General features: G+C 39.3%; 1 pseudogene; it reads left to right on the forward strand.

Annotated features, from left to right (window-relative positions):
* The first annotated feature begins 694 nt into the window (after nt 1–694).
* Nucleotides 695–1,632, forward strand: LOC148107611 (olfactory receptor 4L1-like; annotated as a pseudogene).
* Nucleotides 1,633–12,452: the final 10,820 nt, after the last annotated feature.

The following is a 12,452-nucleotide window of genomic DNA, read 5'->3' on the forward strand; positions in this document are numbered from 1 at the left end:
CTTGATCTCACAACCCTGAGACCATGACCTCAGCAAAATCAAGAGTTGGACCCTTAACCAACTGAGGCAGCCAGGCACCCAAAAAAGCAAAATTATTTTTAATGACTTAAAGAAATTTCTTTCATGTACAAATTAGCCCTAGGGTGTGTGTGTGTGTGTGTGTGTGTGTGTGTGTGTGTACATTTTCTTTATTTATTGTAGAAATATGGAATGGTCTTAACAAGTTACTTCACTGATACAGGACAATACAATTTCCTCATTTTTCAAATTCTCTATTCCTTATATATTGTTGCAAGATAATCTCAAGAGGTGACAGAAAATAGTGATAATAAATGGCAAAATAAATACTAATGTAACAACTTATCTAATTTTTCCAAGTGAGCAAATTAGTAACAATCAAGATCAATTGATAAAAGAGGGTCATTTAAAAGAATAAAACAATAGAAAATAAAATTTCCACTCCTTCAAATGCTTTTTAATTGCTGCATAACTATAATATTGTTTCAAAGTGATGTGACCTACAAAATAATTTCAAATTATAGACAGTGATGCTGATATGTTTAATATTATATATTTTCATAAGTTCAACTATTATTCATCAAAGAGAAATAGGAAAACATCAGTGCTAATTATGGCTTTACTTTTGTTTTCTCTTGGTATAAAAGAACTTCTGGAGCCTTTCTGAATCAAGTAGATGGACCTTAAAAATGGATCTGTAGTGACGGAGTTTATTTTACTAGGATTTTCTGGACAATGGGAACTTCAGATTTTCTTCTTTGTAACATTCTCCTTAACCTACAGTGCTACTGTGTTGGGAAATACTCTCATTATGGTCACAGTGACATTTAGTTCCACTCTTCATTCTCCCATGTACTTCCTCCTGGGAAACCTCTCCTTTCTGGATATGTGTCTCTCCACTGTCACCACACCCAAAATGATCACAGACTTACTCAACGAACACAAGACCATCTCCATTTGGGGCTGCATGACCCAGATGTTCTTTATACACTTCTTTGGGGGTGCTGAGATGACTCTTTTGATAGCCATGGCCTTTGACAGGTATGTAGCCATATGCAAACCCCTGAACTACAGGACAATCTTGAGCCACAGGCTGCTGAGTGGGTTTTGATACTTTCATGGACAATTGGGTTTGTACACACCATGAGCCAGATGGTATTGACAGTAAACTTGCCTTTCTGTGGCCCCAATGTCATAGACAATATATTTTGTGACCTTCCCCTTGTGATTAAGCTTGCTTGTATGGACACATACACCCTGGAATTCTTCGTCATTGCTGACAGTGGGCTGCTCTCATTCACCTGTTTCATCCTCCTGCTTGTCTCCTACACTGTCGTCCTGATCACTGTACAACAAAGACCATCTGGAGGGCTCTCCAAGGCTGTGTCCACACTGTCTGCACACATCATTGTGGTCACTCTGTTCTTTGGACCTTGTATCTTTATCTATGCCTGGCCATTCAATAGTTTCACAGGCAATAAAGTCCTTGCTGTGTTTTACACTGTTATCACACCCTTACTGAATCCTATTATCTACACCCTGAGAAATCAGAAAATGCAAGGGGCCATGAGCAAGTTATGGTTCCAACATGTTATCTCTACACAGAACTTCTAGATCTGAGCATTATATAATTAACATAAGTTTCAAATACTGTGATAACAGAAATTAAATTGATTATATATAATATACGCTTTCACTCTTATGTTAGAGTGACCAGGGCAGAACCATTGTGCAGAAAACCATAACATATTTTAATTCACGTTTACTACTGCTAAAGCACATAATGAGAATGAGTGACCTACAGAAAACAGATATTTGAAATCACTAAGCAGTTTTCCACAGATATTCAGTATATTTACTGGTGAAGAAAACAATTTAAAAAATATGGTGAATACTAACAGAGATGATTTTAATAGATGCGGACTGGTAATGACATTCATAGATTCATACTATCTTTAAATGAAGTACCAGTATAAATGATGAGTGAAATAATGTGAACAATGGGAAAGATATGATTCTAATCTCTTGATCCAATGAGACAAATAATTAAATTTGACAGCAGAGTGAATATAAAATGTCAGAGAGAATGTGAGATACCAGAGGGAAGGAACCAATGCAAAGACAGTTTCAGTAGAAGTACAAAAAGCAGCCTTGAAACCAAATGCTCCAAGAAATATCATAAGGCTGCACAGTTGCATTTCAAACCTCAATAAATAAAAGTAGAAGGATATTTCTTGATTTTAGGTACCATACTATGTAATTTATTCTTTCCAAGTGCTTTACATAAAATTACACTTAAATTTGCCTCTGGTAGGCTTATAATCCTTATTCTAATTATCAGCTAAATCTGATTTGGTTCTGAATGTTGAGGAGGGGGCAGTGCATGCCAAATTGGGAATCCCATACTCATTGATGGTAATCTTAAGTATTCTCTCCCAATTCAAGACACCAACATTTCTTGTCTCCTCTAGGCAATAGCTTTCTAATAGATTCTAAACTACTGTGTATGTTCTTTCCTCCATTGAATACATTCTCCACAAGCATCCAGAGTGATGTGATTAAAATGCAATTCTCAATGTTTCTTCCCTGCCTAAAACTGTTTTCTGGCATTGAGACGAAGGTTCATATCCTTAACTGGCCTTCAAAAGCCAACCTGCTTCTGAATTCTGCTCTAATCTACTCTTTCATAATGTCAGATTTATATTTACTTACTTTCTTTTTAAAGACTACTGAGTTTTTTTTATCGTATATTTGCCTTTCATTTATTTTTTTATTATGTTCAGTTAGCCAACATATAGTACATCATTAGTTTTTGATGTAGAGTTCAATGATTCATTAGTTGCATCTAACACCCAGTGCTCATCACAACACGTGCCCTCCTTAATACCCATCACCTAGATACCCCATCCCCCCACCTCCACTCCCTTCTGAAACCCTCAGTTTGTTTCCCGGAGTCCAGAGTCTCTCATGGTTTGTCTCCCTCTCTGATTTCTTCCCCTTCAGTTTATAGACTTCCTTTCAAATTCTCCAGAGTACCAGGCATCTTAATTGAGGACTATTTCCAGGCTGTTTCCTTCACCTAGAATGATCTTCCATTACTTTTTCACCCAGCTAACTTCCTCTTACGGTACAGAACCCACCTTCAATATTATATTTTAGAACCCCTTTCCTATATTTCCTTGGCCAGTGTAGATTTTTTTATTTTACTCACTTATAGATGCTGCAATTTCCATTCTTTGCATAAAATATGGCAATAATTATTTGCACACTTATAGGTGAATATCAGCTTTGTCTTTAGCTATAAATTCTATGTACCTCCAATATCTAGCATACCTATTGGTGCCCAGCAGTTCATACATATTTATTGAATGAAGAAAGAAAAGATGAAATAACTGTATTCTACCAGAATATTATTCAATTTGACCTACCACTAAGAAATACATGCACTTCTACTATGAGATATCTGTTAAAAAATCAGAGTACATAAGGGTATATATTGCTCATGTGTTTTAGTAATTGAATTATATGGATGAGAGCCTTGTTATTAAAGAAAAGGAATGTGGAAGAAATTAAAAATTTTAGGCAAATGGAAGAAAATAAAGCAAGTTCAGAATATTCAACTGTATCTTTACACAGTAAATATAAAATGTCAGTCTTACAATAAAGCACATCCTATTTAAATAAATGATAACCATTTATAAGGTAAAATATGCATCCAGTGGGGGATGGGATTACACTCCAGCTGATAAAATATTACATAAGATTTTTGTGTCTGTCAGTATAGTACACTCAAAGTCCTAAACCACTCTGCTAACCAAGCACATAAAACTGCTAGAATCATCTAAAATAATCTTTAAAATCAATTACAGATTTTAAGAGAAAGTAAACAAATCACATCTGAGGCCCTGTATGAAGCTTCAGCTCCATTCCAGGAGGGTAAGCCAGCACTGGACCATTGCCCACTCTGAGAACACCGACAAAATACTATTGCCTAGAGATCCTATAAATTTGGGAGAGTAGTGTGGATTGGCCTTTGGGCCCTAACCAGAATAGAAATTGACTGGAGAACGTGCTGTGTGCACATATTTTCTGGGGAAAAAAGAGAGAAAGAGAAAGAGAGAGAGAATATTAGAAGAAAGCCTGGCTAGAAGAAGCAGACAGCAAGAAAAAGATGTTAACCAAACTTGTTTCTGGATGTAGATGAAAATAAATGGGTCCTTCAGAAAAGTTGGGCTTATCATCATATTCTTTGTATGTTTCCACACATCAGTGTGAGAATTTTCTTTTAACTTGCTACTTAAGGGTGTAGGCTCAGGCATTCGGCAAAATTAAACAAATACTCAGTGAAAAAAAATGTTCCTTGAAACTAGGCTACACTGAACTCTCACAGAAAGGTTTTACAAAAAAACTCACAATCAAAAATCAGAAGACAAACAAATAAAAACATCCCAGCAAATATGACACTCAAGAGAAAGTACAAAGACAATGCATGAAATGGGAGAAAAAATACTTATAAGTCATGAATCTGATAAGACACACCGGTCCAGAATACATAAAGAACACAATTCTAGAATTAAAAGACAAATAACTCAGTTTAAAAAAAATGGGCAAAGGAGCTAAGTAAAAAAGGCTCCAAAGAAGATATATAAATGGGCAATAAAGACACGAAAAGATGCTCAACATCATTAGTCACTAGGGCTATACAAATGAAAATCATAGTAAGATACCACTTCATATCCACTAGGATGGCTATAATCAAAAAAGACAAGAACACAGAGCAGTTGAAACCCTCATACATTGCTGGTGGAATGTAAAATGGTGCAACCATTTTGGAGAAAATTCTAGCAGTTCCTCAAAATGTTAAACATACAGTTACCATGTAACCTAGAAATTTCACTCCAAATATATATGCAACAGAAAGAAAACACATGCCCGGGGCGCCTGGGTGGCACAGCGGTTAAGCGTCTGCCTTCGGCTCAGGGCGTGATCCCAGCGTTATGGGATCGAGCCCCACGTCAGGCTCCTCTGCTATGAGCCTGCTTCTTCCTCTCCCACTCCCCCTGCTTGTGTTCCCTCTCTCGCTGGCTGTCTCTATCTCTGTCAAATAAATAAATAAAATCTTTAAAAAAAAAAAAAAGAAAAAAAAAGAAAGAAAACACATGCCCACACAAAAGACTGAACATGAATGGTTACAGCAGCTTTATTCACAAAATTAAAAAAAAAAACGTCAAAAACCCAGCATTCATCAATTAATGAATGGATAAACCAAAGGCAGTGTATCTATACAATGGAATATTATTTGGCAATAAAAAGAATCAAGTACTGACAGATGCTATAACATGCATGACTCTTGAAAAATTAGGCAATGGACAAGAAAGGAGGCACAAAAGACCACATATTGCATGAGTCCATTTGTATAAAGTGTCCACAATAAGCAAATCTTTAGAGGAACAAAGTAGATTAATGGTTACCTAGGTGTGGGGGGAGGGGAACAATGATGTGGTCTTTTGTGACTGGCTTCTCTCCTTTAGCCTAATGTTTTCCAGATTCACCCACATGGCAGCATGCATGAATACTTAATGCTAGGAGCCACATCAGCAACATGGCAGAGTAGGAAATCCCCCCTTACCCACACAAATACACCAATTCATTAAGAATTCATGGAAAAATTCCTTTTGAGAAAAATCTAATTGAAAGTCTCCTGCACCCTAGGAGAATGCAAAAGCAGGCTCACTGAAGCATTAAGGAGATTCAGGACACCCTTTCGCCAGAGATCCTGTCCCTGTCACAATGTCATATGAACAGGAAGAGATGCCCTAGCTCCCAGTTTCCCCAAGGGGAGGATAGGAGCTTCTTCACACGTCCAGTGTCCTAGCTTTTCAGAATGGGCTTCCTGATGACTAGATTCTGCCTTGTCAGTCTTGGAGTTCTGACATGTTTGGTAACTTCTAGCTGTCTGAGGGAGAACAGAGGCAATAGCTTGGGGTAGTAGATACCACTGAGCTTCCTCACTGCTCAGCACAGAGTGGGTACATTAAAAAATCCCAGCTCTCACCTTCTCCTTGGGGAGTATAAGAGTTGATCCATGCATACAACACCCTAACTTCTCTGGAGCTTCCCAAAGAACTAACTTCTCTCTCACCAATACTGAAGCTCTGATGGTTCTTGCATAGTCTAAGCAGCTGGGAGAGAAAGGAGATACAGCTTGGTCTGACAGAAGCCAGAGCTTCCCCTACACCCTACCCCAAGCTCAGCACAGAGCAAGAAAACAAAAACCATGCCAAGAAGCTACCTGATTCTTCCTGGGGAGGGAAAAATTTGCAGGACCCCCCCCCACACCCCCCGCCAAGAACCCCTGGCCAGGCTTATTGGTGGTGATCTCTTCCTGTATAAGACCAATCTGTGAAGACTGGGAGAGGTGCCTGCATTGTCAAATGCAGAAACACCAACACAGAAAACTGAAGAAAATGGAGAACCAAGCCAAAAAAAAGGGAACAAGATAAATCTACAGAAAACGACCCTAATAAAACGAACTTATATGATTTACCTGACAGAGAATTAAAACAAATATAAAGATGCTCACTGAGGTCAAGAGAATAATGTATGAAGGAGACTTCAATACTCCCTTTCAATAATAGTCCCCTGGCTTCTGCTGGTACCTGAAAGCTCATTCTTGAAATTGCTTTGTGTCAGTAACTTTCCTCTTTTATCAGGCCCAGTGTGTCCTAAGGATCCTGCTGGGACTTTAGTTATCTCACTGGAGAGGAACTTAGGCCAGGCCTAAAGAGTCCATCTACTGCCTTACAGGAGAAAAGACTCTGAATCTTCCTTGAGCAGGAGGAAGTTCTACCTCTTATTGCAATCAAGGAGTTTACAGAGCCAAAGTATTCAGGGGCATTTACCCAGAGGTACCCATCCCAGATTTTAGGGTCCTAGATTTTTCCTTCCAGTGCCTTGACCTTACCATACATAACACACACACCTTCCCTGAGTGTTTATATGTTGTTGGAGCTGTGTAACCCTGTGAGATCTTCAGTTATTCCTGTTTATGGTACTTCTACTACAGGAGATAAGGACGTCTTTGTAAACCACAAAAGAGTTCCTTAGGTCCCTATACTTAAACTATAACTGCTTGTTATGGTCTTCCATTTCTTATTCCAAGGCACCAATACAACTTAGCAATAAGCAAATAACTCTACTATTCGTAGGAATTTTTCTCCCCTTAAATTCCAAATGACTGGATCATTCACTGGCAATAGCATTGCTTTTCCACAAGATGTTTCCCCAGGTCACCACCACTGAAATCTTTAGGGTTTTTATCTGTTTGTTTTTGTTTTTAAGTAGGTTCCACTCCCAACATGGGGCTTGAACTCATGATCCTGAGATCAAGAGTTCAAGAGCTGCATGCTCCACTGACTGAGCCAGCCAGGCACCGCACAGCCACTGAAGTCTTAAGCAACCAGGCACTTATATCATGGCAGCACTTGTCTGTGTCCCATCTACCACTTGTAATGGAGTCCTGTTCCCACACCAGGTAGTGAGTAAACCAACCACAATCCCCATTTATCACCTGCTTTCTCAGATCACTCCCAGTACCACTTATTAGTTTACGTCATCTGAGAAGGAGACACCTAGACACGTTTAGAGTATATTCACAGTGGAATACAACTCAGTAATAAAATTTAAAAACATTTTTTAAACTAGTATAAGGAACAGTATAGATACATCTCTAAAACACTGTATTAGTCAGAAGACATTCAAAACAAAAGAGTACATATAGTGAGATTTTATTAAAATGAAGTTTAAAAATAGACAAAACTGATATTTACGGATAGAAATGAGAAGTTATTAGCTCTGATAGTGAATATTTACTGCAAAGGGGCCCAAAGGAAATTTTTGTAAGGTAAATGCTTTGTAATTTGGTAAGTGTAGTAGTTTCATTGATTCATGCATAGGAAAAAAAATTTATACAGTACATCCCTGGTTTTCCATGTGAAGTTCCATGATTCATTAGTTGCGTAGAACTGTATGGTGACTAACATAATAAAAAAATATTATTATAATAAAAAATAAAGTGAAATTTCAAAAAAAAGGAAAAAAAATTCAATCTATACATTTAAGATAAGCTCATCTTAATATCTGTAAGATATTTCTCATATCGTAAAGGGAATTAAAAACAGGCTAGTAAAAAAAAAAGAACGACAAAAACAATAAAGTGGTTTTGAGTAGGATTTGGGATGGTATTCTTTCAACAGTACTGCCAATCAAAGAAAATGTTTTGATACATTGTGGAAACGATATTATTTATTTTACAGCAATATCTTGCTTTGTTTCTTTACCAGAAACCTCTGTTTCTCTCCCTTGAGGAGTCTCTAGCCAGCTGCTGTGACTTCTTACTGCCAATGCCTAATTACATGCTCTAGGGTAAAAATAGGCCTGGGGGAAAGGAATTCTTTCCTTTTTCCTCCAATAGGTTGGCTGGGCTTAACAGATATCTTGCGATTTGTTTGTTGGAGTATTTTTATTTTAAATTTGTCTTTTGAATTTTTGTGGCCTATTTGTGCCTAATTTTTCATCATGTGTTAAATTTAAACTAGCAGCACACTATAATTAACAGTATATTCCAATTTATATGTTCCTTCCAGCAAAATAATCTGATTTACGAGAAAATTATTTATTACCTAAACTCTTTTTCCCTGGTACTAACACCTGAAGAGATGACCGTATTTTACAAATAGAAACGTAGTTTAGAACGTTTGACTTTTAGTCTACATTTTTTATTAAGTGTATATATCAAGTTCTCAGTTCAAACTGAGAAACACAGTCATTAAAGTTATAGGTCATTTCACATGACTAGATAGAACTTTATTCTTACTTGACAAGGTAACATGTCAAGCTTTTGGGGAAAATAGATTGCTGTCATAGTTTCATTATAAATAAAGTTGAATGACTAATATGAAGAATCTCAGAGGTTCTATTCATCTAAAAATATTCTAATTTTTAATTGAGAAGTTAGTTTGCCTCTCAAGGTGCAATATGGAATGAAAAGCGGTTCTTCCTTTTATATTGAATTATCTCCTCTGACGATCTGTTCCTTTCGTTAATAGTAATGTGGCTTTTGTTTCAAGAACTTGAAGGCGAATAGAGTTAAGATGGCGGAGGAGTAGGGGAACCCCTTTTTCAGCCAGTCCCCTGAGTCGAGCTGGATAGGTACCAGACCAGCCTGAACATCCACAGAATCAGCCTGAGATGCAGGAAGATACATCTGGATCTCTACAAATGAACATCTCCAGCGCTGAGTATTGAGGTACGAAGCGGGGAGCCATGAAACCGCACACAGATATCGGAAGATAAACGGAAGGGGGAGGGAGCCGCCGCGTTCGGGCCATGGGAAGCAGTAGCCACCTGCATAGGGGAGCAGGCGGACTCGTGGACCGGCACCCGTGAAGAGAGCAGATTTCTCACGGAACTCCGGAACTCCAAACTCCGGTGTGCTCACTGGAAACAGACTGAGGCCGGGAGCTCCGGGAGCGCGCGGGGGCGGCCGGTGGCTGGCGGCATTAGAAACACAAAGGACAGAGACGCGCCGGCCCTGGAAGCGAGGGCTGGGACGCCGGGTGTGGGGCACACATCCTGGATGCTGCAGGGTTGAGCAGCACCAACAGTAACGGAGTTAAAGTGGCCAGAACATCAGTGGAGAACGGGCCGCAATCCCTCTGTTCTGAGACAGAGGCTGGGATTCGGCCGCTGCTGCTCTGACTCAGAAGAGGCACAGCAAACCGCCAGGGAAAGCCGCCAGAGAACAAAAGCCTGGAAATACCAGCTCACAGTGTGACCATCCCCATCCCCCCTCGCAGGGGACACGGAGACTCTACCCAAACAGGGTTGCCTGAGTATCGGCGTGGCAGGCCCCTCCCCCAGAAGGCAGGCTGAAAAATCAAGAAGCCCACATCCTGGGGCACCTGGGTGGCATAGTAATTGAGCGCCTGTCTTCGGCTCAGGGCGTGATCCCAGCGTTCCGGAAAGGAGTCCCTCATCGGGCTCCTCCACTGGGAGCCTGCTTCTTCCTCTCCCACTCCCCTGCTTATGTTCCCTCTCTTGCTGGCTGTCTCTCTGCCACATAAATAAATAAAATCTTTAAGGAAGAAGCCCACATCCCTAAGATCCCTATAAAACAAGGGCTCACGGCCTGGGTCCCCGTCAATAATTTGGGCTCTGGACAACCCCGCAACCTCTCCTCATCAGAATGATGAGAAGGAGAAGTCCCCCCCCAGCAAAGAAAAGACAATGAGTCTGTGGCCTCTGCCACAGAACTAATGGATATGGATGTAACCAAATTATCAGAAATGGAATTCAGAGTAACAATGGTCAAGATGATGTGTAGACTTGACAAAAGAATTAACGAAAATGTTAATGAGAATATAGAATCTCTAAGGGTGGAAATGAGAGCGAATCTTGCAGAAATTAAAAATTCTATGAGCCAAATGCAGTCAAAACTAGAGGCTCTGACGGCCAGGGTCACCGAGGCAGAGGAACGTATTAGCGAATTGGAGGATGGGTTAGTAGAAGAAAAAACGAAAATAGAAGCTGAACATAAAAAAATCCACACCCACGAATGTAGGTTATGGGAGATTACTGACTCAATGAAACGATCCAATGTCAGAATCATCGGCATCCCCGAGGGGGTGGACAAAAACAGAGGTCTAGAAGAGATATTTGAACATTTGTAGCTGAAAACTTCCCTAATCTAGCAAGGGAAACAAACATTCATGTCTAAGAGGCAGAGAGGACCCCTCCCAAGCTCAACCACAACAAACCTACGCCACATTACGTCATAGGGCAATTCACAAATATTAGATCCAAGGATACAGTATTGAAAGCAGCCAGAGTAAAGAAATTTCTCACGTACCAAGGCAAAGGTAAACAGAATTACGTCAGACCTGTCTACACAGACCTGAAATGAGAGAAAGGGTTGGGGGGACATTTTTAAAGCTCTTTCAGAGAAAAACATGCAGCCAAGGATCCTTTATCCAGCAAGGCTGTCATTCAGAATTGATGGAGAAATAAAGACCTTCCAGAATCGCCAGTCATTGACCAATTTCATAACGATGAAACCAGCCCGACAGGAGATATTAAGGGGGGGTTCTATAAAAGTAAAAAACCCCAAGAGTGATACAGAACAGAAAGTCACAATCTATAGAAACAAAGACTTTACAGGCAACATGGCATCATTAAAATCATCTCTCAATAATCAGTCTCCATATAAATGGCCTAAATGCTCCCATAAATGCTACAGGGTTGCAGATTGGATAAAAAGACACGACCCATCCATGTCCTGTCTACAAAAGACTCATTTTGAACCTAAAGATACATCCAGACTGAAAGTAAAGGGATGGAAAAACATCTTTCACACAAATGGACCTCAAAAGAAAGCTGGGGTAGCAATTCTCATATCAGACAGTTTGGATTTTAAACTAAAGACTATAGTTAGAGATACAGAGAGGCACTATATTATTCTTAAAGGATGTATCCAACAAGTGGATATGACAATTATAAATATATATGCCCCAACAGGGGAGCAGCAAGATACACAAGCCAACTCTTAACCAGAATAAAGAGATGTATAGATAAAATAACGTTAATAGTAGGGGACCTCAACACTCCACTATCAGAAATAGACAGAGCACCTAAGCAGAAAATTGGCAAACAAGAGCTTTGAAAACCATACTCGATGAGTTGGACCTCATAGACATATATAGAACACTACACCCCAGAACCAAAGAATACTCATTCTATTCTAATGCCCATGGAACATTCTCAAGAATAGTCCATGTTCTGGGTCACAAAACAGGTCTCAACTGATACCAAAAGACTGAAATTATTCTCTGCATATTCTCAGACCACAACGCTTTGAAATTGGAACTCAACCACAAGGAAAAATGTGGAAGAAACTCAAACACTTGGAGACTAAGAACCATCCTGCTCAGGAATGATTCGATAAACCAGGAAATCAAAAATCAATTTAAACGATTCATGGAAACCAACGAGAATGAAAACACAATGGTCCAAAACCTATGGGATATTGCAAAGGCAGTCCTAAGGGGAAAACACATAGCAATCCAAGCCTCACTCAAAAGAATACAAAAACCTAAAATGCAGTTTTTATATTCTCACCTCAAGAAGCTAGAACAGCAACAGAGGGACAGGCCTAATCCACACACGAGAAAGCAGTTGATCAAGATGAGAGCAGAAATCGATGAATTAGAAACCAGGAGTACAGTAGAGCAGATCAATAGAACTAGAAGCTAGTTCTTTGAAAGAATAAATAAAATTGACAAACCACTGGCAAGACTTATACAAAAAAAATAGAGAAAGGACCCAAATTAATAAAATTATGAATGAAAAGGGAGAGGTCACAACCAACACCAATGAAA

The sequence above is a fragment of the Ursus americanus genome, chromosome 27 (genome assembly GCF_024610735.1).
Source record: "Ursus americanus isolate L20-20 chromosome 27, mUrsAme1.1.p, whole genome shotgun sequence".
NCBI classification, from domain to species: Eukaryota; Metazoa; Chordata; class Mammalia; order Carnivora; family Ursidae; genus Ursus; species Ursus americanus.